The 24,601-nt window shown below is 40.3% G+C and overlaps 1 protein-coding gene across 4 annotated transcripts in view; it reads left to right on the top strand.

The window, feature by feature from the left end:
- Positions 1 to 24,601, top strand: part of DAB1 (DAB adaptor protein 1) — a 728,182-nt gene that overhangs the window by 641,530 nt on the left and 62,051 nt on the right. The gene's annotated exons all lie outside the window — the stretch shown is intronic.

Below are 24,601 nucleotides of genomic sequence, written 5' to 3'. Positions count from 1 at the left end.
TGCGAGCAGCCCAGGTTGGAAGTTACAACTGCAAAGCATTGCAAGGCACCCAGGGCTATGGGGCAGGCAGTGACAACTCCTCATGAGTCTGGATTGCATCCTAGAATGTGACAATTATTATCCCCATTTTAAAGATGGGAAACTGAGACACAATATGATTAAGATCAACAGTATCTACTAATTTTGGGTGCCCAATCTGAGACACCTAGGATGTGATTTTTCAGCATACTTAGCATTGTATAGTATTTGATATGTTCAAAGCATAGCTCCCATTGACTTCAGTGGGAACAGTGAGTGCTCAGCTCTTAAGTAAATCAGACTCCAGATTATCAAGGCAGGTACACAGAAAATGAACACACAGTTAGTGGCATCTTGATTTAAGTCACTTGCCCAGCATCACACAGAAACTCTGTGCCGTAGCCAGGGATAGAATCCAGTTCTTCCGAGCAACATTCATATACCTCAGCTATGAGATCACTCTTTCTCTTCCTGCAATCTCCTGCATCATTGACTACACACTATAAGTTCTGCAACAAATAAAGCAGGCGTCCTACTTCAGTACACACCCTTGATTCATCACCAGAGCAGGTCCATCCTGTGCACTGAATAAGCTGGGGGCTTTTGGAAAAAGTAGTATTTGATCACATAATTAAAGACTACATTGCAAAGTATATGCAAGAGGGGTTTGAATTTAATTCTGGCATTTCCGAAATTGTGTGTTCTTGACTGTGCTACATTAATGTTTTTTTAATACATGTTATGTGTGTGATTCCTTAGTTTTTAAAGAGCAAACTGAAAAAACAAAAATTCCATCATGTGACATCATCTTGACACTCACATGGGTCATCAGCAGGGTTCGAACTTTAGAATCCGCCACACAGATGTCCGCAAGTTGAGTGAGAGGAGTAGCAAGTTGAGTTAGTGGAGTAGATTACCATCCTTTACATGGGCCAGCGCTAGAGGGGATATAAGATACTTTTGCCAGGGGGTTTCACAGGTAGTTGCTTACAGTGGAGGAATGCTGAGACTCAGGAACCTTGGGTGCCATTCCAGGCTCTGGAAGCGTAGGGTGCTCTAACGGACACAGACTCTTCTGTCCATTCCCCCTTCTGCTCCATTTCTTTCAACTTGTCCTTGTCCCAGTCTTGTTTCTTCCCCATCCTTTGCTCCTCATTCTGAGTCCCATTCTCCTCACTTTGTCCCACGCTTCAGGCTTCTCATTCCAGTCTCCGTGTCCTTGCACATGTCCTGGTCTCACCTCTTTGCACACCACCCCAGTCTTCCCGTCATTCCCAGTCCTAGTTTCCTTGCCTAGTTACTCCTAGTCCCTCCCACTCCTGGCTCCTCATCTAATCTGTCTCCTCCTGTCTGGCCTCTGGTTGCCCCATCCACATTTGCTGTCCCCACAGGCTGCCAGTGCCAGTCTCCCGCCCTGAGCTCCATGTCCAGTCTCAGTGTCCTCCCCACACCCTAGCTCCTTGTCCCAGTCTCTCTTTTCCTGACCAGTCCCAGTTCTCCCCTTCGCCCTGAGACCTTGTTAGACCTATCTCCTTCCCTGCTTCCCTCACATTGCTTCTCAGTCCCAGTCCCTTCACTCAAGCAAGTTGCAGTCTCCCCCACCAGCTCCCAGTCCTTCAACCCATCTCTGTTTCCTGCTCTCTGCCTGCCAGCCACCAGTCCCAGTTTCCATTTCGCAGCAGGATCAGTGGCGCTGGAACCAGGAGGGCCACAGCCCTCCCACTTTTTGGAATTGAATGGGCCTAGCCCATCCACTTTTCACCAGGGTGGACCCCTCTTCTTTCCCCCAACAGTATATTTTTCCCATGGCTTTTTCTCAGAAACAGCTGGACCAATTTGACTGTGATTTTTCCCCACATAATCAGATTGAGGCAGACACTCAGCATGGGAAATTATAACCCAAATGGTTAACTTTTGGCCAGGTTTAAGCAACTGAAAACAGGGTATTATAATGATAAGTGTTGGCCAACCTTGATAATAGGTTGTGCTTCCAACCCCACCTATAATAACTAGGACTGTCAAGCGATTAAAACAATCATGATTAATCATGAGATTAATCACACTGTTAAACAATAATAGAACACAATATAATTTAAATATTTTTGGATGTTTTCTACATTTTCAAATATATTGTTTTCGGTTATAACACAGAATACAAAGTATACAGTCCTCATTTTATATTTATTTTTAATTACAAATATTTTCACTGTAAAAAACACAAGCAATAGTATTTTTCAATTCACCTAATACAAGTCCTGTAGTGCAGTCTCTTTATCATGAAAGTTAAACTCACAAATGTAGAATTATGTACAAAAAAACCTATATTCAAAAATAAAACAATGTAAAACTTTAGAGCCCACAAATCCACTCAGTCCTCTTTCTTGTTCAGCCAATCGCTTAGACAAACAAGTTTATTTGTTGGCAGGAGATAATGCTAACTGCTTCTTGTTTACAGTGCCACTTGAAAGTGAGAACAGGCATTCGCATGGCACTGCTGTAGACGGTGTCACAAGATATTTACTTACCAAGTGCGCTAAAGATTCATTTATCCCGTCATGCTTCATCCACCATTCCAGAGGGCACGTGTCCATGCTGATGACTGGTTTTGCTCGATAACAATCCAAAGCAATGATGACCAACACGTGTTCATTTTCATCATCTGAGTCAGATGCCACTAGAACAAGGTTGATTTTCTTTTTTGGTGGTTCAGGTTCTGTAGGTTCCACATCGGAGTGTTGCTCTCTTAAGACTTCTGAAAGCATGCTCCACACCTACCTCATCCCTCTCAGATTTTGAAAGACACTTCAGATTCTTAAACCTTGGGTCAAATGCTGTAGCTATCTTTAGAAATCTCACATTAGTACCTTTTTTCGTGTTTTGTCAAATCTGTAGTGAAAGTGTGCTTAAAACGAACAACGTACTGGGTCATCATCCGAGACGGCTATAAAATGAAATATATGGCAGAATGTGAGTAAAACAGAACAGAAGACATATATTTGAAAATGTAGAAAAACATCCAAAAATATATAATATATTTCAAATGGTATTCTGTTGTTTAACGGCGTGATTAAAACTGCAGGTAATTTTGTTGAGTTAATCGCATGAGTTAACTGTAATTAATCGACAGTCCTAATAATAACAAATCTCCATATATACTGGTTCAGTTTAGTGATTTGTCTCCATGATGCTTTCGGTAGCACAGGAGACAAGGATTTAAGAGTGACCTAGTGTTTTTCTCATGTGGTCTTATGCATAATGCAAAGGATAGAGAAAGGGTGGACACACAATGATTTTGGCAGTTGTGCTTGGAGAGCTGTAGAATCAATGTTTAATGGTCGGAGAGCTAAATTCAGCTCTCAGTAGTGCTGGATTCTGCTGCCATAACACAGGGTGCTAGGCCTCTGATAGTGAAAAATCTGCTTAGAGAGAAACTGGAGTTGAAGCAAGACAACACAACTCCTTTAATGGGGGATCCTGTGAGCCTAAGTTGCCACAGCTGGGAAAACCATGGTTGCTTGACTGTAACTGATCTACACTGCCATGTGGATGGGAAGGAAGAGCCAATGCAGAGAGTGATTACATGCAGATTGCACAGGCATCTGTTGCCTGAGGCAGCTTCCCCTGCTATCCATGTGGAACTCAGAGATCTGTGGAGTTTAGGGACAGAACCTCCTGTTCATTCCACAGGGGAGAAAACAGTTTGGGCAAAGTTTCTTTTTCCCAGGCTCTCTCCTCCAGGTATACCCTGGGAGAGGATACTTTGAACCTCCCTAATTACATTCGTTACCTTGGGCCCCATTGCTCATTTGTTTGGAAAGGTTATTTAATTCTCCAAAATGTCGTCTTTGGCTCTTGTCATTAGCTTGTGTTGCTCTTGCACAAGCTGTGGTGGCAGCCGATCAGACCTCAGACAGAAAGGAGAAAACGGTCAGGAAAAATGTGTGCTTTTGTGTGGTTAGTATCTTATTGGCTAATATTGGATTTTAATTTATCAGACTAAAATATCAATTTGAAGCTCAAAACTAGCACTTTTTTTTAAATTAGCACTATCAGTGCCGGCTCCATACAGATGATTTAGAGGAACTGCTCCATAATTCATTATAGATGAAAAGCTGTATTTGGATTATTATTGGAAATGTTGCATATGATTGTCTGTGCATTATAACTGACTTCAATATGGTCCAGACCTAATGTTCATCAAAGAATATTGATTTTAATAACACAGAATTCCAGCTGTCAGGATTTCCTCCATCCAAGTAATCTTATTCAAAGAAGGGTTTGAGGTAGGATATCATTTGGAAAGAATTTCTCTCATCAAGGAAAAATAAGAGAAGAATTTGTAAGACGTTTGCTGTGTAAATGTGGGATAATTTAGTGCATCTGCAGTATTACAAAAAGAATGAGGAATCCTTGTGGCACCTCGTTCTTTTTGCTGATACAGACGAACATGGCTACCACTTTGAAACCTATATTATTACAGAAGAAGTTCTATCAATAACACTAACAACACCTCTCTGCTATGCCTCTCCTATTTATATTCCCTTGGATCAACCTAAACAGCTTCTCTCCTACCCTGAGGGTAGTCTGCACTACGGGATTATTCCGATTTTACATAATCCGGTTTTGTAAAACAGATTGTATAAAGTTGAGTGCATGCAGCCCCACTAAGCACATTAATTCGGCGGTGTGCGTCCATGGTCCGAGGCTAGCATCGATTTCTGGAGCACTGCACTGTGGACAGCTATTCCGTAGCTATCCCATAGTTCCCGTAGTCTCCCCACCCCTTGGAATTCAGTGCCTGATGGGGCAAAAATCATTGTCACAGGTGGTTCTGGGTAAATGTCGTCAGTCATTCCTTCCTCCGGGAAAACAACGGCAGACAAGCATTTTGTGCCCTTTTTCCCTGGATTGCCATGGCAGACGCCATAGCATGGCAACCATGGAGCCTGTTTTGCCTCTATTTTATGGGGGGGTCCACTCTGGGGTTGGTGTTCCATAACCGTGTTATGTGTGTACTTGGATGCCGCTGAAGAGGTGATACTGCAGCGCTACACAGCAGCATTATTGCCTTTGCCTGATAGCAGAGATGGTTATCAGTCGTTCTGTACCGCTTGCTGTGCCGTTGTAAATTGACATGAGATGACGGTTATCTGTCGTTGTGTACCATCTGCTCTGTCTATGTGCTGCCCTGGTGAGGTTGGCCGGGAGCCAAGACAAAATGGAATGACTCCCTGAGTCAATCCCTCCTTTATGGTATCTAAAAATAGAGTCAGTCCTGCCTAGAATATGGGCAATGTACTAGAGTACCAGAGAGCACAGTGCTCTGTGTCAGATCCCGCAAAAATGATGAGCTGCGTGCCATTCACAGGGATGCCTCTGCAACAACCCACCCGTTGCTTCCCTCCTCCTCAACTTTCCTGGGTTACCATGGCAGTGTCCCCCCATTTGTGTGATGAAAGTAATAAAGAATGCAGAATAAGAAATACTGACTTGTTAGTGAGATAAAATGAGGGAGGCAGCCTCAGCTGCTATGATAGTGCGGCAGAACATTAAGCATGCGGGGAGAGGAGCCAGCATCCGCTGCATATAGTCCAGCAGACAGAATCTTTTCTTTACACATGAAAGGAAGGGGGCTGATGAGCTCAGCCCTAGTTGCTATGATAAGGAAGGTTACCAGCCATTCTGTACCATCTACTGGGAATGACCCGGGAATCATTCCTATTTTACCAGGCGCCCCGCCAGCCTCACCTGAGGCAGTCAGGAGCACTCACGGGCTCATGAGAGGACGGCTATCAGTCCTACCGCACTGTACATCTCCACCGGGGAGGGAGAGAGAGGATGCTACTGTTTACTGCTGCAGCACTGTGTCTACAGCAGCATGCAGTAGACATACGGTGACATCCGAAAAAAGTCAAACAAACGATCTTTTTCCCTTCTATCACGGAGGGAGATGGGGGGTAAATTGATGAGATAGACCTGAACCACCTGGAACATGTGTTTGACCCTACAGGCATTGGGAGCTCAGCCAAGAATGCAAATGATTTTCGGAGACTGTGGGGACTGTGGGATAGCTGGAAGTCCTTGGTACCCCCCACCTCCATGAGCATCCGTTTGATTTCTTGGCTTTCCGTTACGCAGGTCACGCCGCATTGTGCTGTGGACCCTGTATCATAGCCTGGAATTTTTTCAGATGCTTTGGGCATTTCATCTTCTGTAATGAGCTCTGATAGAACAATGTGTCTCCCATACAGCGGTCAGATCCAGTATCTCTCGTACAGTCCATGCTGGACTCTTTTTGGATTTGAGACTAGCATCGTCCACCCACTGCTTTGATCTCAAGCTCCATAACTTGTTTTTTTTTTGTTTTTTTTTCTCATATTTTTTGTTCTATTGCTTTTTTCTTTTTTTTCTATTTTGTGTTCTCATCCCCTCGCCCTTAGTTTTTATTTGTTTTTCTTTGTGTTATTTTAATTAGTCTCTTACTTTTTTTGGCGATGTTCTGATAAACAGAGGAAGAATAAATGCAAAAATTTCTCGGCGCTTTTCTGTTTACCGGCCACTGCGATCACAAGTTCAGATTGCTGTCCAGAGGTGTCACAGTGGAGCACTGTGGGATACCGCCCGGAGGCCAATACCGTCGATTTGCGGCCACACTAACCCTAATCCAATATGGTAATACTGATTTTAGCGCTACTCCTCTCGTTAGGGAGGAGTACAGAAACCGATTTAAAGAGCCCTTTAGATTGCTATAAAGGGCCTTGTTGCGTGGACGGGTACAGCGTTAAATCGGTTTAACAGTGCTAAAATCGGTTTAAACGCCTAGTGTAGACCAGACCTGAAGCTCATACTTTTCAAATATTTGTCAATGGTTAGCATGTTCCTCCCTGTAAGATTGTGTCCTGTGCTGGGATACTCACAGCATCTCATCTCCTTTAAGAGCCTGCAATCAAGCATACCACTAGTCTACACTGCAATGTAAGCCCAGGGTTAGTGGGACTCGAGTCAGCTGATCCATGTAAGGGTATTTTAAACCTACATTAAGACTTTTCTAACCCATTCTTAAACCTAGTGCTCCAGCATCCACACTGGAGTGCACAGACACTATCAAAGTATCTAGATCCCAGAATCCCTAGCATGTCCCCCCCTGAAATGTGACCACTCTAGCCCTAAGGCCATGGTGCACTGTCGGAAGACTTTATTGCCTGCCCTGCATACAACCAGGAAGCAACTTGCTTTGCAAAAGGCTTGATAGGTTTGCTCTCCATTGACAGTGCGCTTGCAGTTCAGTGATCAGAAGAGAATGGAGTAATGCTAACCTGAGCTGCCATTTACAAACAGGGGGAAGTTGGCTTCCATTTTCAGTCGAGGGAATTGCAGATCGTTGAGACAGACAGGACTAAGGAAGTTGTCCTGTGAAATTGTGGGATATTTCTGGCTGGCTCCCAGGGCCCAAGTCAAGTGGGGCTGTGTCTACACTGCAAAGCAATAGGACTTGCATCTTAGGTCACAGTTTAACTCAAGCTAAGGCCCTCCAGCCTTGCAGGGTATTAGGACCCTGGAGCCACGCCCTGGGTTAGTACAATTTCAGTGTAAATGCCAGGGGGTTAGGCTTGAGCCTGGGCAGAAGAATGGTCTTCTGTTGCAGTGTAGACATACCCTTCAGTGGAACATTGGAATATGCTCCATTGCTTCTGAAAAAGAGAATCATGCAATGAAATAATTAAATGAATTCACAAATGAAAAATTCAATAATATAATCCTTGTGGGACAGATTCTGTCTGGTCCTTACCCCAGTACTCAGCGGGGAAGAGTAATCAGGATAGCATCCACTGCAGGCAGATTGTTCCACCATCATGGTTCCAGCATCTTCATTCTGCACCTTAACCTAGGGCTCAATTTTGCACAGACTTTAATGGTAACTAATAAACTACTCCTCTGTTGTGACTGCCATAAAACTCTCTGTGAGAGGTGATTTTTAATACTTACTGTCTTTGCCTCTGTTTCTCTTTAAAAATTACCCTTTTCCTTTTCTTTGGTGTTGAACCACCTTCCCATCCTCCTACCCCAAGTTGTTATTTAGACAAAGGAGTGGTTTTCTTATTGTTATTTTTTTGTTGTTGTTATTTTAAAGCTGTTTTGACATTGTCCAATACCCAAAGTGCCTTGATGGGGAGTGAGGCATGCTCCTTAAAAGTGACGTTATTAATGGTTATTTTAAAATACTGTAATGTAGCTGCTGCTGCATTTCATTTACTTAGAGGTAATCATAGTGAATGGAATGTGCTACTTAGTGCTGAAATATCTCTTCCAATTTCTTTAAACTCTAACACTTCTTATTAAAAAGATGCTGTTTATTTTTCAATTAGGCTTTCATCATTAGCTCCGGGATTGATTTATAGCTACTTTTAGCACTGAATAAAAAATGTAGACCAGATGCTCAGCTGATGTAAATTGGTAGAGCTCCTCTGTTTACATCACAGAGGGATCTGGCCCTCTATATACAACAGTCTATATTGCACCTTGATTTTTATAAGACTGCTTGAAAAATCATTCTCTGTAATCATTTGAGGAGCAGTAATCTTTATTTATACAGTTTGTTTTATTTGGCATGTCATGTTTATCCAGCTGGTTTAATTGGCATGTCCTTGCCTTCTCCTATTTGTATATCACCAGCCACCCAAAGAAGAAGTACAATATCTTTTCAAATAATGTAGGACTATGCAGTCAGAATTACTGCTGAAGCACAGAACTGTTATTCAGTCCTACTCTGTAAGTTCTATGGCTGTATGTTGCATGTTCAGACATGATAATTGTCCGCTATACCCCACCTATCCAACACAGGGTTGTACTAAAGACATTCACAACTTTGCCATGTAAGCTAAAGGAAAGTCTCCGTTCATTGGCTTTACAAATAGGACTTTTATCTTCTTATAAGAATAATCACTAAAGGATATTTATTGCAAGTGTAAATACATACCTTACATTCCTTCCCCTTTAAAATTCCTCCTGGTCTGCAGGGTGAAATCTACTGATTCATGAGTTTCTTAAAAACAAGCCCGCACATAAAAAAGAACACCCCATTTTAGCGGGATAGAAGAAATTTTAAAGGACCAGCACTGTTTGTTCTATGTTTATGGTTGTCTAAACTGTGTGATTAACAATCTTACTGTAATAACTTAGTCATGCATCATTAGATGTGCATTACTAAAATGAGATCCATAAACTGAACATCATCTTGTCTCATTGTTTATTTGTATATCAATAATCTTGGTTTATTGCAAGTTATTATCCAAAAAATGTATTTAGTGCATAATAAATTAATGCTATAACCGCACTTTGGAAACCTTTTTCTCCTAGATACCTACAGTGAAAGATATTTTGTCACAGTTCAGGGCAACTACACGTTAGTCCACCAGTGACCTCTCTCTCATGCTTCCAGCTCTCTAGCCTTTTCCTCTCTAAGGCAGAGACCCATCTCTTTCTCCCCTCTCATGGGGAGTTTTCCAGGCTGTACAGTTCTCTGCCTACACTGATTTATTCCAAGCAAGCCAGAGAGCCTAGCAAACAGCGTCTGTGCTTTGCTTTCTCATTGGAGGCTATAAACAGCGTAATTGCCCAGACTTATAAATTACCACACAGCTCTTTTTAAGCAAGCACATTTATTTTAAGCTGAAAGCTTTAAAGAGAAAGCATAAACAATAATAGAACCTACACACATGCTAATAACCTCACCAGGGATCAGACCCTACTACAGCAAGGGCTCTGGTAGGTGATCAGTCCTTCAGACCCCACACAGGGGTTTTCCTGTGGTTACAAGTTCATAACAGCTTTTGCTCAGATAAGCACAACATGAAAAGGTCAGTCTCTCCTTTATACAGTGTGGGCCTTAGATCTTTAGAATCAGAGAATAGGTAATCAGCAGGCAATGATTCTCTCCTCTGGGTGTAGCGTCAAAAGATTGAGTCCGAAGGTTGCAATTTGCATTCACCTCCTCTCAGGTATTAATGGACTCCAGAGATACTTAAAACTAATTCAGTAAGGATTTTATTGCAAGTAATTGCTCTTTGTCAACAACTTCTATGTTATTTTTTTCTTGCATGTGCAGTGTTTTCATAGATATCAATGGAAAATCCTTGCAAATTGCGGGAAGAAGTATACTGAGATCAAAATCCACTGTTTGGTTTTGAGGAGAGAATTTTACCCGTAAACTCTCTGAGAGTTGCAAATCACTGCAAATTGCTTAAATAATCTGTGATATATAATTCTGGTTCTATCAGCTGCTGTCGTGCAAAAACATTTCTTTATTTGGATTTTGCCATCCTCCGAAAGGTGTGATAGGCTAAATATCTATATCTAATTTATTGTGAGAAATCCCCCCAGTGAGGCACGGGATGACCCAATGTATGAAGGTTTAGCCCATTTCACCAATTTTTTCGTATTCTGTCATCTAATACATGCATATCAAAGCAAATTCTGAGAGTATTATTTTTTCCATGCACTTGCTGGAATAATTAGCCCTCCTGAGCCTCCTGAAATGTGCATCTCAGATCCAGATGCAAAATCTAGGACTTGGGAACAGGCTGTGGATTTGTAACATTTCCTGGAATACTTGGGGACTATAAACTCATGAATGGGTTTCAATGATACATGAATGCAGTATTTTCATTTCTGTCAGAGTATTTTTCATGTTTCATCAAGGAAATCTGTCACCATTTTGTTCACGCTAGCTGTCTGAAAGTTAGAAGGGGAAAGTAACTGCTCTGCATAAACTGTGCCCTATCTATTCTCACTCCCTCAATTTATAAGTTATCAAAGCTTCTGTCTTCTCTAGGAAAGATAATCATAAAGGCTTATTATCTCCAGTCCTCAACTATGGCGTCTGTTTCTCATATTGAATAGTGTCTTCCTACACAAGTTGTCTGTTGAAAGAAATCATTCAGTGTAAGTGCAACAGAATCAGGCCCCTCAGTAGTATTTCTATCCTAGAACATTTAGCACAAAATAGTTCCATTCATTCTTTTGTGCTGGCCACACCACAGAGTATAAAGTGTAATATACTGATAAATAAAAGTGAACGATCATTCCTGCTGTCCTCTAACCTTTGGATACATCTGAATACATATGCCTGTTAATCTGGGGACACTTTGACCTGGTTTACCTTTGACTTGTCAATTCTGATTAGGTTATATTCCAATCCTGATATGGCCAATTCTAATGTTCTGTCCATCTGTAGAGGTTTTTATATTGTGCCCATCACCATGGCATCTGAGCTCTGTTGGCCACAGGTTGCCCGTCTTATATGAACTCTTCACAGTTTATGTGCTGTGCCTGCTGCAAAACATTATACGGTACAATCTGAGATACATTTGACGACCCCAATATTTACTTGGCTTTGCATGTAATTTTGAATGATGGCATAATTATGCTGGTAAACTGCCAAAGGATAGCTGAAAGTGGCTGAAACAAAATTCTAGCTAGGTGAAAGTTCTTGTTCTTGGCACAAAACACCTCTTGTCTAATGTTCCCTGGGTGCCTCTTACCTTTCCTGGAAATCTGGTGGTTCTAGCATCTTTGGCCAGAAATGTACATGTCATTATGGAACTTCATTTATCCTTTGAGATTTTCGTACCGGAGATGGTGATGTCTGTTTGCCAGCTGAAGGAGAGCTAAATGGAATAAATGAGTTTTTCATGTAGATCTGAAAGTGGAAATGTCTGTGTTCATTCTTACAGCCTGTGAGATTGAGCTCTGACACTGGTAAAAGGTCTGTCTCCCACACATCTGAGCGTTCCCCTACTAGTTATCAGTTTCATTGTTTCTTTCTTTCTACCTCTGGATAAAATAGTTAGGGTCAAATGTTTCCAGGTTTTAAATGAACTAAATGTATTCAATTAGTATGTGTAGAAAAGGTGCCTTAAAAACTTTGCATTTACTGTATATATGGTATTTACAGTGTTTGACGTACCCCCTGTACTTAAAATAGAAAACAATAACTCATTTAGCAAATAGTATTTAAACTTTTTTTTATTGGTCAATGGCAAGATTTTAAGGAAACTCTCTGTACTAGTTATATCTGTATTGGCCATTGTAACTCATTTGAGGTTAGCCTTTTAAAATCTAGACTGTGCATTAAAGAGTTTAGATGATCTAAGATACTTGAGAAGGGCTTATGATAGGCACAAAGCCAGAGTGATGTGTTTCACCAGTTCTCGGTGCTACATATGGATTTCATAACGAGAATGTAAGTTTGGTTTTCAGCTGCGCCAATGCTTGTGGACATATTCTTATCTGGGCTTGTGGGTTGGCCCTTTCTGTAATGAATGTAGAATATTACTGCTACAGCTTTACGTTCAATTTCTGTAATATATGATGCTTAATTTTTTTCTTAAAATCCATTGTTTATTTTATGAAGAAAGTATTTTTCTCAAGAGTTTTCATATGTTTTCAATGGGCTTATTTGCCAGTTACCTTTAAGGGAGGGATTTTCAGAAAAACCTCTAAGGCAGTTAAACATGCGGCTCCCAGTGGATTTCAATGGAGTGTTGATTTCTAGACCCCTTTGAGAATTCCAGACCAAATTGCTTATGATTAATCCTCCTTGCCTTACTAATGTGAACAGTCCCATTGATTTCATGGATTCAGTGAGACCTTATGGCTTCAATGAGACATCAATGACACCTAACTTTTGTGATTCAAGTATCACACTGCACATTCTACATTTACTCTTTAATTAATAACTGTGGTAATAGTAAAATAAGGTGTCATAACAGTGGTTATTCCAATTCCCTCTAATCTTCAATAGACTTATATCCAGTAAATTCCAGCTCTAAATTTATTACAGCTAATTTTCTAAATGCATCAGTGTCATAAGAAAATAGATGAGTAGCTAATAAAGTGGCTCACAGTTATCCATTCAAATGTTGGTTAGGCCAGAGCATTTAAAGAGTGATTGCTAAAACAAGGTAAGTCGGTTAGTATGTGTAGGAACTACCTTATACAGTTTCTCACAGGACTAATTGACATGGGGATAAAACACTGGTATCTCAGTATTGATATTTTATAAATACTGTAAACTTTTTTTTTTTTATTGACAAGTTGTAAGATCTTAATCCTGCAATGAGCTCCATTCAAGCAGACCTGTATGGCGTGCATACTGCACATATTGCTAAAAGAAATGTGGTGTTTTAACAGTATGCTAAAGATATCAGTGTCATTGAAGCCTAGAAGATTAAAAATACTGAGTGTAAAAGTGAGCATATTTGCTCTTCATAAATATATTTGAACTGAATTTCAGACACTTTGTTTGCTTTGCTAGAGGCATTGCAAAACATAAGGTACATCTTCACAGCATGTACTAACCCAGTACTCCTGCAACACTTCCACAGTTCCCACATCAGACTAGGTCTGGATCTTTCTCCCATTGATGTCTGGTTAGCATGTGTTATATGCCCCCCTCGGTGCCCAGTCCAGGGAGGATGTGAGTACAGCTAGTCAAAAAAAATGTAGACAGAGCAGTTTTCCATGAAATGATGCCTTTTTTTCAAAATCTAAACATTTCTCAGGGACGTGTGTTTTTCAACAAAATTTTTCATTGAAGAAAAGGACTAAATGAATGGTTACAATAGTATTAAAATGTTTCTTTTTGATTAATTTCATTTTGACTTGTATACTACAGTATTAAATTTAATAGTATATTTTATTTCATTGATATTTAATGTTGTAAAACATTTTTAAAAATGAATCACAACTAAATGAAATTTATCAATAGTTCTGAAGAAGAAATTTTCAGATTTTTTTGTTTTGTAGGAAATTTCAAAATTTCAGGATTTTATGCAGACTTGGATTTCTTTTTTAATGCCAGAATTTCCTGTGGAAAGGAAATTCTGGTTCTGTACAGTTCCAGTTGCAGAGATGGGCTATAGCAGCTTGCTCTTTTAACTCGGGCGGTCTCTAGTTCAATCCTTGGTGTACCAGCGAAGATGGTGTCCATCATGTGGACTTTGATTAATGCAGTACAGTACGAAAAGTTTCCGCGGTTGTGGATCTTAGCTTTAGAGAACAAAAGAAAGAGGTGACAGAAGCAATTTGCTGAGATAGACAATAAGGAACAGAAAAGCAAATGCAAAGAGGAGGAGGGAGAGAGGGAAAGGAACAGTCAAAATGGAGTCCTTTAAAGAATGAGCAAAGAGCTAAAAACGCGGAGACTAAGGAAATCATCAGCTCACCCTTCATCTTTTTTCCCTTGAGAGACTCTAAAGGTCTCCAGAAACCTCTGTATTTTGAGGTGTGGAGTTTTGGAATTTTATCTTGGGTCTAAGGGGATTCTCAATTTTTCCCCTGTTTCTCTGTGGAAGCGCAGCACTAGGTCTTAGATACAAGGCCAAAAGGTTGGAATGAGGAAGATGCCTTGTTAGGACTGGGAATTACTTGTATTTTCATGGTTGTCAAACTAAAAAAATTTCTGATGGGTATCTTGGTGTAAGTGCAGAGCAAGTGTATTTGAAACAAATATATTTCTTCTGTAAAACAAAAATATTGTAGTATAGGATCTAATATAAAATATCCTTAGGAAGCAATTTTTTCTGCAGGGGAAGTGTTAGAAGTTAAAGGTAATAGGATGAAGGGATAACGTGGGACATTTTTAACTGGCTTAACTTTGGTGTCTCAGTGCTGACAGCCAGATCCTCACATGGCATGAATTGGCGTGGCTCCACTGAACTCCACAGGGCTGTGGCAGTTTACACCAGGTAAGGATCTGGTCCTAAGTGATACATATGAGATAGAATCCTGCTGCCCTCACTCATGAAAGCTGTCTCATTGGCTACTAGGATTTGGCTTTGTTCTCCCCACCATGGTTACCCCAAACTGAAGGTCTGTGTATAATGCATAGAACCAGCATAGTAAAAATACTGTGCCAACGCTATAGCAGCGTTCAGACACTGATAACTAGCACCTTTTCAACAAAAAATTGGTACAAATTTATTAGTGCACCACTGATTACCTGATTTATATTAGCTTTCCTCAGAATCTAACACTGTTAACCCAGTTAAAACACCTAAACTACACAGCTGTCTTCTCCCCTGACTGGAGCCAATAACTTCCTTCAAACAAGGTTAATGTTTTACACACAATAAAAAAGTTGGCATGCCAGTTTCCAGAAGAGAGAGAATTGTAATGGATGAATTCCAAAGCACTCAGAAAAGGATTTAGTTGCACAAGTGCTGACATGCTAATACAGCAGGCCATTTGAGAACCTCTGAAACTTTCCTCCAGAACGGTGGGAAACATTCTGCAAGCGTCATAACAAAAAGCTGTGTCCCTCTTTGAAATCCTCAGTTGCTTCTTCTTCTAGTAGTGTGTGAAGCACTGGTCCCCAGTTGTGCCAATGATTTTCCTTTCTGTTCAGTGCATTTTATTTGGTAGGTTGCTCTGCAATTTTCTGTTTGCTCAGGTGATAGAAATACGAACAGCAGCACTTCTGACTTCTTGCATTAACTTGTAGGCTTTCGAACCTCTCCTGTTGCTAGTGTCAAATGCAGGGGAGAGAGGTGACCTCAGACGTTAGTGTAATGGATTGGGAAGAATAAAAGAAGGTATATTTTTAAAGTTACCTGAAGTCTGTTTGATGATAGGTCTGGCTTCCAAATGGCAGCAAAGTCACCATGGCTGAAGTTCTGCCTTCAGGCACGTGTCTGAAATTCCCAGGAAGTCAGTTTGAGCTGTGTGGAATCTGATGGCAGAATCTGGCCCAGTGATTATAGTATATATCTTTCAGAGGTGGATAAATTCAGTTTATTATTATATTGAATCAATTTCCCTGTGGAAAATGAGGAGAAAGGACAGCTGCTGGTGTTAAAGGTCAGTATTTGTCTACAACTATCAGACTGCTGGCATACATTTTTTCTACTCCTGCTTAGAATAGAAAACAACTGTCTCAGATGCCAGTAAATACATCAATGCTAAATGCCTATGTAATTGTCAATAAATGTTAACTTTTTAATGGTGACCACTGCAATCTGAACCTTTCCATCTAACTCATCCATAATGCCCTCATCAGTGTTTAACGGCTACATCCTTCACCTTTACTTATGCTGGCCAGTACCTGGTGGTATTTTCAGAGTAAGGTGCTAGTGAACATAAGGTAACAGAATCTGGCCCTAAAAATTAACACTATCTAAGCAGGAGTGATGTTTAGTAAATGCGAGGTCCCTTTATTTCTTTGTATTAATTAGTGCCTACCACCCTTCACTACTATGCATCATCCTTCTCTCACTGAAGCCATCATCAGCATTCCCATTGACTTCAATGAGAGCAGCATAAAAAGAGATGAGTCTGAACTAAAATTTAATTTCTGCATACCTCTCAGTTTTGAGGAAAGAGGGGTTTTGGATTTTGCAAATGGTTCCTGGCCCCAGATCAGAACATCTCTGAACTTTGGAGAGTTCAGAACATGGCTCCAGATCCACATTTTATTTGAGAAAGTCTCTAGGCCTAACAGCTTTATGATGTACGTGATTAGCCAAAATCTTTGCATTCGGTCCTGTGATTGATGCTGTAGGATACTGAAAGCACCTTGAAGTACATAGCATGTGTGAGGCCTATTATTGAATTGTGCTGAGATTGAATTAATTAGGTGGTTTAGTTTTGACTAAGAGGAGAAACCATATGCTGTGCATACAAGTTATAAAAGGCGGGGGGGAGTAAAGTGACAGATATTGAGAAATAGAAGCAAGCGTTGCTGCATCAAAGCCATAAAAAGCTCTGTTGCTTGCATTTAAGTAAGAGGTGAGGGCAGCACACTGTGACAGACATTCTGAAAGGCAGACCTTGTGTGACACCCATTGATTATAAAACAGAAAAGCTAGAGAATGGGGGTGGGGGGTGAAGCAACACAGAAGATCCGTGTCTTGTTTTGACCAAGTCTGCGTACAGACTGTTTAATTGGAGTTTGGCTTTTGAGATTTAAATTAGAGGCTGAAAAGTGGAAGTGAGCATCAAACCTGATTTAAATGAGAAGGGAGAAAAACAACTTTGGCCTTTAAATGTATGAGTGGAAGCCTCAGATCTCTGTCTTGTGAATAGTGGTGCGGCAGAACTTATAAAATTGGCTGTATTGGTTTAATTGAAATATAGATTTGTAATAACAGAAAGTGACAAGCAACTGCTGAGTGAGACTACCAAAATTCCCTCTTCTGGATAAGGCAGAAGAAAACTCCGAAAAAAGGGACATTTGAAAGCTATTTGTTTTTTCAGAGTTTCTTTGTGGTTTCCCTTTTATTTTTTAGCTTTAAGGCTCAACTAAAACACAGGCAAAAACACACACAGATTTTGCCCCAGATGTACTATGCACCAGTTAAGGTATTTGTTGTGGAAACAATACAAAGGGTAACAGTGATAAATTTCAGGGTATGGATGGGATTATCTGAGGTAATTTGATATTTACAATCATAAATCACAGGGATTTATCCTGTTTTCTAGTCGATGGACTGACTATAAAGTGACATGATGAATTTGCAGGTATTGCTTATTAACAAAGCGTCAGCACTCATTGTTCTGTGTATTGTGAAAGCCACAGGTTCCTATACCGAACGTATTACATGCAAACTACTCCTTTTAGAATTAACGCACATGTAAAGTCTATCACTAACACTCAGGCATGCTGAACCCATTGATTGTTTAATATTCAGTATGTCCTAAGGCAAAGGGACTGTTGTATAGTCCTTTGGGTGTAGATTACCAGTTGTGGAACTATCTAGGATCCTGCCAGAGATTGTTTCTTATCTTTGTCAAGGACCATGCCATAGGCTTACAGACAATTCCTTTATTTGGAACAATATATTGTGCCGCATAGAGCTCTACTGAGTACCAGAGGAATGTCTTTGAGTAGTATAGTTCTGCATCAGTGAAATCATGGTATAATAATCCATGAGCAAGTACATACATACCCCATGTTTTGTAGTGAACCATGTATGGGTAGCATGGAAAAAAGAACTCACAACTTTCTGCTATTAAGCCAAAGGGAAATCTCACTTAGCTGTTAGTAGCAGATATGCTTGTTCTGTATCCTTTTGAGGCCTGACGCTAGAAGGCTAAACCATTGGAGATCAATGAATAGTTGAATATCTTTCACATTCCATATTATCAAGAACAGTACACTGCTCCCAAGGAGTAATTCATGATGCACTGGTCTCTTCAGAAATAAGTTTTGTTTTGTTTTTTCTTTGTAATGAATAAAGTCACTTTCCACATTTGGGAAAAGTAAAACTAGTTTTCTTCTTAATCTCTCCACCTTTAAGACTTCACCATAATGGCTTCAGAACATAAGATAGTAGTTTGTACACAGAGAAGTGAGGTTTTTAAGAGTAAATAGTGCCTTTCTGGCCTCCCTCTGCTCATGTGTAAGCCTCACCCACACACACTTTTTTTCAAAGTCAAATTGAACCAGTACAAACCCATGGCCTACAAATATGGCAGCTACATCTTTTCCCTTTCATTTGTTTTGCTTTTCTGCAGACTCATGCAGATTACTTTCCAACATTATGGACTTGGATCTTATGGTTAAAGAGGGTTACTGCTTGCTGACCTCCCAGTGCACCCTGAATTTTAACACAGTCGATACAAGTGGTTTTTTATGTTCTTTATAAGCTCTGAGGGCTAAAGTTTGTTTGCCAGATCAACAGAGTCTGAGACTGCCTTTCAGTGGTGTACTTTTCAAATAACAAGCTCCAGGAGGCATTGTGTATCATGTATTAAATCTATAGGCATTTTTTTAAAAAAAACCTCCTAAGTGTTGTATGAAGAAACTCATTGTCATTTGTGTAAATGAAATACCATTTAATGAGACGAAGAATGTTTTTTGTTGTTTTTGTTCTAAAGGTAAAAAAAGACTTCGTAAGAGTAATAGCTTCTTGAAAATCACCCACAGTCCAGGATGATAAACCTAGTCTAAATATCCAGATATGTTGATACCATAATGAACCTGCTGGCTTATTACTGGGTACCGTGATATCCCCTGCAAATTCAACATCCAGTCAGTAGAGGGCTCCATAATCCCTAGAGTACATCAAAGGAAAATATAACCTGAGATCAGAGGGACCAGGCTCAGAGGCTCTTTCACAGGAGTTAGAGAGTCAGGGCTGGCATGTTCGTGGCTATGCTGGTCCAATGATCAGTGTACATGATAGGAGGAGAGAGTGCAGCAGTCATGGGCGGTGGCAGCCCTGAGGCTGCTGTGGCAGTCTTGGGCATGATTTTCCTCAGGTCCCTGCAGACCTACCTCAACAGCCTTTCATAGGGGTGAGGATTTGCCCCTTATTCTCCCTCCCCTCAAACCAATAAAAAACTTTCTTACAAGTGAACATTGTGTTTCATATTATCCAGTGCATAGATGAGGCAATATAAGATGTCAGTATGATATTTAATAATATCTTATATCTTGAACAAGAACCCCAGAATTGAACAGCCCTAAACTTTAGAAGTGCTCAAAATGCAGATCCATATTTCAGAAATGGGCCTTATTTTTATAAAGGGATGAACTGTCTACCTTCAAACTTTGGGATGTATCAAAATTAGGATAAATTTTCCAGGCAGATAGAGGTGGGGGCTTCTTGGCAGTAGCCAGGAGGCCCATGAAGAAGTAACATGCAGGGTTGTAGTAGAGTAGGAGTGTTTCTTGGGGTGCTTACTCAGGTTAGCCGTGTGCCAAAGGTTGCCGACCCCTGCTTTATGTTCTGGAGAGAAGAACATTAGTATTTTTTATTATTCTGGACTTTCTCCAAAAGTCGTCTTGCCTATGGAAGGCCTTGTGCAAAGCCAGGCTCCACAGTTTTCCAGGGCCCATATATAATTTTTAATTATTCTGAGCCAGGTAACCCTTTACTCATCATTCATCATCTCTTTCATAATGTAGCTCTTCTCTTATCACCAGCCTGATGTAAACAACTGATTGAAACTGAGGTAGAAATAACAGAAAAATAATACAATCGATCACAGGAGATCCAGCAATATAACTTCTGTGTAGTATATTTGGTTTTCCAAAGCGCTACAAAAAGACACTTTGCTTTCTGTGCTTTAGGATTTCTTTTTGTCCCTGAACAATATTTGCAAATACATATTTTAAATGTAACTTGAAATTAATAGTAATTGGCTAAAACTTTTACATTTAGCCACCTAGTTCCTACCCGCAATACACTCAACAACTTTAAAACTTTTGCAAAGATGTTATGAAATTGGCCGTGTATGCATTCCAGTTTTAGTTTTGTTCTTTTCGTAAGTTCGTATATCTAATAAATGGATCTTCTGTAAGAGCAATTTAGCATTTGCTTTCCAAGCCAAGATACAATAACTAAATGTGTATCTGGTCTTTGTCAGACATTATTACGAATTATGAGAGCAAGACAGAAATATATTATCATGAGTGTTCTTTTTTCTCAGATTAGATTCCTAGAATTTCCGGCTACATCAGCTAGACCTATTCTCACAATTAGGCTGTGTGCTTGCAAAGTAAGGCCTCGCTGACTTCATTGACTAACTATGGGTACGTCTACAAAGCAAAGAAAAACCTGTGGCTGGCCTGGGCCAGCTGACTCGGGCTTGCGGGGCTCGGGCTGCTGTAGGACCCTGCAGAGTGGGGAGGTCCCAGAGCTCAGGCTCCAGCCTGAGCCCAGAAGTCTACTCAGCAATGAAACAGCCCTGCAGCTCGAGTCGGCTGGCATGGACCCACTGCGGGTTTTTCTTTGCTGGGTAGATAGATCCAAAATGACCTTTGTTTCAGACTATAACACAGTAGCACCCAGATTCACAGCCCCAATGCACTTAGCACTATACAAACACAAGGCAATAGTTCCTGTCCCGGAGAACTTCTCAGTTTTTCACCTGTAAAACTGGGGTAATACAGTACTTCCCTACCTAACAGAGGGAGGGGGTTTTGAGGATTAATTCAACACATTAAGCCACTGTGAATGTACATATTGGGTTCAGTCCAGCAAAGCGTGAAGGACATGCTTTAAACAGGTGATTAGGTCCACTGACTTTTGATTCTCATCTTGGTTCTATGGCTTCTTTGGCTTTTAATGATGCCAAATACTTTTACATGCTCACTTATGGTACAGATACAATTCTTTAATGTATGTGTAATTTGAACGTGTGCAGCATCGGGTATGATTTTTGTGTTTATGAAGAATATCCACTGAAATTCCTTTTAGAAGGATTTAAAAAGCCTTTCCTCAAGTTATTGTGGGTAAAATCTGTCCTTACTGAAGAGGCTCAGGGATTAGACAGATTTATTTTCCTTTCATTGTGACACCATGTTTTAAAGGCCAGCCATCTGAAGAGAACTTCATTCATGCTTGGAGAACATTCCAAAGGTTACAACTTCCTTTTTTTCCTCCTATGCTTGTTTTCCACAAGGGAGATATTCTGTTACCTATTGTCCGCTAAGACTGAATGAATGGCTTAGGGTCAAACAGCTTCAATGGCGGACTATTCATTTTCAGCCACATAGAGCTTTGCAAATGTTCTGCAGAACAGACAGTCTCTTTCAGTGAGAGAGTTCAATCATATTTATGCTCAAAACTCCTGCTTCCAAGCCCATTCTGCGGTACATGCTGCAATCAAACTGCAAATTGTCATGCTGCTCATTGTTCACTTTTCTTGCTCTGTGCTACCAGGTTCAATTTGTACTCTTTTTTTATTTGTTTTTGAGCTGTGCAATCCCTGGTGTCTCAGCCAGGATGTGAAATATACCACATTATATCAGGACCACAAGAGAGGCGCCAATTTGGTTTGCTTATTTGACTGTTAAAATATGATATACTTCTTTCAGAAGATTGAATTGAAAAGATACCTTGTCCAAAAAATTTTCAATAGAAGTTTAATATGTTGATCATTTGCTAACTGTGAATTATATTCTACCTCATTCACAATCAAGCTAGGTACCACACACACACAGTTATTTGTATTAACCTTTTGATTTTTAATGTTACCACATCAAAGGGCTAGATAATCGTATTTAATGAAATGTGCTTTTTATTTTATTTAGTACTGTGTATTTGTGTGTTATGGGGTTCATTACAGGTATCCATGGCATTGTCCAGCATTACAGTATATAAATGGCAAAATACACATACCTGAACAGTTGGGATGTGATCTTATATAGGAAGGATGGCATGGAACTGTGGTTAAGGCAGAGGGCTGGGTGACAGGAGGACTGGGTTCTAATTTGAGCTGTGCCCCAGATTTCTTGTGTGGCCTTAGACAAAGCATTTAATCTCTTTATGCCTTTGTTTCTCCACCGGCTGAGAGCATCAAATAGAAGATATTCTCTAAGTGCAGAGTATGAAACAAAGAGACCACAAGTACCTGGTGCTACATTATTAATCACAAATATATGCACAGTTATACAGTGCACCATTGTTACATATATATTTTGTATTCACAACATATAGCAGAATTGGGTATTTCAGCAGAATTATTATACTTGCATAGGTATTCAGGAGTTCTTTATTCAGTTTATAAATAAGAGACTGACATTTTCCTAGATACACCTCTACCTCGGTATAACGCTGTCCTCAGGAGCCAAAAAATCTTACCGTGTTATAGATGAAACCGCATTATATCGAACTTGCTTTGATCCACTGGAGTACGCAGCCCCGCCCTCCCGGAACACTGCTTTACCGCGTTATATCTGAATTCATGTTATATCGGGTCGCGTTATATCGCGGTAGAGGTGTATATGGTAATTTGTCCTTATTGTTTGCTTCTCAGATATTACAATTATGCTCCTCATGGTGAGATTAAAGCAGTTTAACCTAAACTCTGATCTGCCACACATCTCATATTTTCCCTAGGCCTTTCCTCTTGTGAGTTGTGATGTGTTGCTGGTAATATTCCAAATACAAAACTCCCCTTGTTACTTTGAAGATTTGGGGGAACACCTCCCAGATCATAAAAGTTGGAGATTTAATCAAAGTTTCTTTTTCAGGTCTGCTAAAAGCTTAAGTGTGACTGACCAAATTTTTTGGATCTGGAAAAAATGTGTTTTGAGTGTTCTGTTTCCTTACACCCTTTCCTACTTAGGCTTCAAACACAATCCAGGAAACTATTGTGTAACTGTTAGAAAAATTAGCAGAAATCATAAGAGAGATTCAATCAAAAGAAACAATGAGCAAAAAACTGTGCCTTAGCCCTGGGAGAAGAAGAGCAACTTACCACCAATTCAAAATCAACAGCAATGACAAATTCACATAGGGAATGAGCTTTCGTGGGTGAATGCCCACTTCATCAGATGCATGCATCTGACGAAGTGGGCATTCACCCACGAAAGCTCATGCTCCAAAACGTCTGTTAGTCTGTAAGGTGCCACAGGATTCCTTGCTGCTTTTACAGATCCAGACTAACAAGGCTACCCCTCTGATACTTGACGTAGGAAATAATATTCCAAACACACTGTGACACCTTCCCTGTTTAGACTGTAACTACCTCTGTTAAAGACCAGATGATTCTATCTCTGCTTTTATACTTTTGTTGACATAACAAATGTTGCCAGAGTGTTCCTGAATTGAACTGAATGCTCCAATAAACTATCAGAAAGAGATGGAGAGAGAAGTGCCAAGGATGAATCCAGTGCAGGAGGCACGAAACAGTTGGTGCTCCCAGTGAAGGAACTCTGGCACTACCTCTGCTCATGTTTGCTTTGTGCTGTAAGTCAATTATTTTTAAACTGTGGAACTACAGCTCTGAAATGCACCAAGCTGAATCCTCTTTACTACTTCATATTAAATTGAGAATTTCTGCAGCCGGTGCTCAGTGCACTTCCCCCATCTGCTTGCTCACCACATAGCTCAACAGGCAAATTCTTTGCCACTCCATCTGCCACCCCAAATGCTAACTTCCAGAAAATCAACACTGAAAAGTTCAAGTTGTAAACTGATTTGCAGATTTCTTTTCCATTTCACCAACATTTGAGCTCTGATATAGAAGCTGTTATATTTTTTCCCGAAACTATATACATGTAGTACCACTGAAATGCAGGCAGCCTTAGGGTGGAAGGTAAGCAAAAGGTGAACATCATCTGCACAGCCCTCTCGTCCGCCCTAATGGAGGTCACCAGAGAAAATCCCTACCAATGGGATCTGAAATGTCCATAGAGAACCTGCAGGAAGTACCTACATACAGTAAACTGCATGAAATCCAGTCTCTCCATCACTGAATGGTGTAAAGCTAGACTCACCTGGCTAATAATTGAACCTGCAATTCTAAAGATTCTAGGTATTTCAAATCTGCTGTTTAAGGCACTTGCCCATCCTACACTAGAAATGGATGTTTTGAACTACTGCTCCATTTAAATCCAAAAGGTGTCTCATTAGGCTGACTGCTAGAAAGACAGAAGTGAAAAGTGTTTTGGGAAAATGATTGTGTGTGTATGTGCGCGCACGCACCAAAGCAGCATGAATATTTGTAACAAAGGCCAGGTCTACACTGCGACTTTAAATCGGTTTAATGGCCGATATACCGATTTAACGCTGTACCCGTTCACACGACGTCGTCATTAATATCGAGTTAAACGGCTCCTTAAATCGATTTC

Source organism: Chelonoidis abingdonii, chromosome 7 (assembly GCF_003597395.2).
Source record: "Chelonoidis abingdonii isolate Lonesome George chromosome 7, CheloAbing_2.0, whole genome shotgun sequence".
NCBI classification, from domain to species: Eukaryota; Metazoa; Chordata; order Testudines; family Testudinidae; genus Chelonoidis; species Chelonoidis abingdonii.
Note: the sequence above shows the minus strand (reverse complement) of the source record. Positions and strands in the feature narration are given on the sequence as shown.